The following is a 3,666-nucleotide window of genomic DNA, read 5'->3' on the forward strand; positions in this document are numbered from 1 at the left end:
CAAATTTTTACACTGAAATTTAGACATCTAACCATATACAACATTGTAATTCATGCATCTGCAATGTTTGAATGGCAATGGAGTACCTATCTCTGACAAAACTAAACAAAAAAGGGAGATATAAATGAAGGACCATTTTGTAGTGAAAAAAATATGTATCTGTATATACAAAATAGTTAGGATAGATGTACAGCTACTTTCTTTTAGTTCAATGGGAAGTTTTGTACTAATAATGTTTAAACAACATATCATGTCTGCATTTTATACTATGAATAACTACTATGAAGACAACAAGATGCAAATTATTAATTATTGTAACTGTACTACTAACCTGTTTTGAAACTCTCATTGCTATTTCTTTCTCAATAAAATTAATATAAAAATAAAAAATACAAGCAATCCAAATTTAACAGGCTATCAAAAAAATCGCAATCAAGTGGGACTCATCTCAAGGATATGAGGAGGATTTTCAGCACATGCAAATCAATAAATAAGATGCAATCAATACAATCAATAAAGTATAGAAACCATATTATCATTTCAATAAATGTAGAAAAGTTATCTTTTCCTGATAAAAGTTTTCAACAAGTTACATACAGAAAGAGCATATCTGAAAATACTAGAAGCTACATATGAAAATCCACATCCAATCTGCTGAATGGAGGAAAAATGGAAAGCATTTCCTCTAAGATCAGGAACAATATAAAGCCGTCCACTTTTCACTTCTCTGATTCAGTATAGTACTAGAAGTCTTAGTAAAAACAATTTAGCAAGTGAAGAAATATAAGTCATTCAAACTGGAAAGGAAATTAAATTATCCATGTTTACAGAAGACATGATTTTATATATAGAAAAGCTTCTCAAATACTCCATCCAAAAGCCATTAAAGAACAACATTCTTCAACATTCTCTAATCTAAAAGAACAATGAAATTAGAAAGTGAACCCAAGAGAGTTGAAAGATATAAAAAATAACATATAAAACACAGCAGCATTTTAATATACAAATAATAAGAAACTTACTGAAAAATAAAGCAATCTCATTCACAATACTGTCCTCAGATATTTAGGAATATCTTTAGCCAAGGAAATAAAATATTTTTACAAAATGGAAAGCAAAATGCCATGGGTTTCCTACCAAAATCTCCATGGAGGGTCTCAGTCCCACCCAACTGGCAATGTGGCACACAGATGCAAAAGAAGGACAAAGAGAAAAATTCTGCAGCTGACGAACTCTGGGGTGACCCATGTTCTCTGTGGAACCAAAGGCCTCTCTCCAAAAGCTCTTGGCTTTTATTGGTATCAGTCTGGGAGGAGGGTGAGTGTCATGGCCGAGCCCGTGGGGAAAAGAAAGTTGGTAGCCATACCAGGCACTGAGACCTCCTATTAGCAATGCGCAGATAGTGTGGATGTGAGTGAGGTTGGCACCTTTACTGCCAGGAGCATTTGTTTCTCGATTCACTTGTATGGGTTGTGGCAAGGGTTTTTCAGGAGAGACCAGCACTATGGTCTCTCCTACAGTCTCATTCATTTGCGGGAATTCAGAAGAATCTCATGAAAGAATGGGATGAAATAGTAGTGATCCTAGTATCAGGACATGGCAGGGCAGACAGCACAGAATGAAGTTCTATATAGCAAAGAAAGAGATGCGGGAATAGTTTTTTTTTTTTTTATTTTTCCTTTTGTACAACAGTGTAACTAGTGTTAAAACAATTTATATTTCAAAATAGAGTATGAAATACATAAAAGCATAAAAATAATTAATGTTTGAAGAGATTGTGTTTTCATATAATATACATTGGTCAATTATGGGAATAAATCCCATAAAGATGTATAAATGTTATCTCAAAAAAGTAAAAAAAACAAAAATCAATGTACAATCAACCTGAAATGGGCCTTCAACACTGACCAGACAAATAATCACATTTATTTGAGCAACTTCCACTCCTACTATCAACCATGACTACTTCAAATCATGCCTTGTCATTCTTTAAACTTCCCCATACTCAGTGGCTAAATTCTTTTATTTCATTGGTAATTATGAAGCCATCAAAGGATCTCCCTTAACTTCCTATTTGCAGACCTACCCAATCTTCCCATCGCTAACGCTGATTGTCTCTATCTGACCCACTCCTTTTGTGCCTCAGGTTCATATGCTCCTCTTACCACAATAGTGGCTCACTACCAAAAAGCCTCTTTTCTCTGTCACACATTCCACCGGTTCTTCCCAACTAGAGCCTTCTCATCATTACTTAAATGCCAGTATTAAAACCACTTCCTTTCAACAGGATGTGGATGGAGGACAAGAACTTCAAAGTTTTAGTTCTGTTCTTCCCCTAAAGCTAGGTGTAATTTTATGAGTATTTTGTTCGTTATAGTTCCTTAAGTTATATATATTGACTCACACATATATGCATTTGCATACACACATATTCATATACACAAACATTGTGTTCTTTCATACTTTTAATTTTTTACAATTAAAAAGGTTTTTTTTTTTTTTTTTAAAAAAATGCTTTCCTGAATCTCTAATAAAAAATCTCTAATTTTTTCTCCTGTGACCATATGTTTATCACTCTTTTCCTTCACAACCTGATATTTTTGAAAAATTGTCTGTAATTCCTGCCTCCACTTTAATTCTCAATTTGTACTTAACCTATTTCAGTGTCTCTGCCCCTTCCCACTCATCATTCTCCTAAGCCAGCTATGATAAGGTCAACAATGATCTTTCTCCCTGTCTTCAAATACATTTGGTAACATTCAGATGATATCTAACTACACAATTCATCAGGGTTCTTAGCCATTTAACCAATTGTGCACTATCAGTTTCTTGAAACTCCAGCAGCTAGATGAACATTCCTTAGCCAAACACATTTAGCAATGTTTAGTTGAGGAAATGCAAAAAAGCAAAAGAAACACACACTTCCAAATTAGGTAGATTCCGGAACCAGAGAAGATTCTGAGAATTCCAGAGAGCCAAGAGTATGACCAGATGGCATTTAGTAGAACAGGAGAGAAGCAAGGAGACAACTTTACTGGCTAACTCTTACTCCAGCAATCAGTGGGTTACTACTTGGTTACTTGGCTCTGAGACTTAGTTACTGCAATTAATCTCTGCATTAATGTTATATATCGGACCTAATGTCTATCTGAAGTAGCTTCTTACAATTTTACTTAACAAGTTCCCTTTGGTCAGGCTTTCACCCATATACATAACAGTGTGACCAGGGTTTAGGGCATCAGTGCTGCTCCTGGTCATGATCTTCCAAAATTTCTAGTCTTTTTTCTTTCTTCTTTTTTTCCCCCCATAATTTTATTGAGAAACAAATAGCAATAAGACAGTTTCAAACCAAATTGGTAGGATAGTTTCAATAATTAACACATTGTAGGATAGTTTCAATAATTAACACATTGTATACATTCAAACCAAATTGGTAGGATAGTTTCAATAATTAACACATTGTATACATTTTTGTACAGTGGTAAATTGCTGTACAAGATGCAGACATGATAAGTTATTTACAAACACTACTACAATAAATCCCTCTATTCATTAAGAGAATGTAACTATATATTTATCCTAACCATTTTGAATACACAGATACAAAATGGACATTCATCCGTATCCCCTTTTTTGTTTAGTTTCATTATTTGAATATTATAGGTG

This window comes from Octodon degus, unplaced genomic scaffold, assembly GCF_000260255.1.
Source record: "Octodon degus isolate 3935 unplaced genomic scaffold, OctDeg1.0 scaffold00031, whole genome shotgun sequence".
Lineage (NCBI taxonomy): Eukaryota > Metazoa > Chordata > Mammalia > Rodentia > Octodontidae > Octodon > Octodon degus.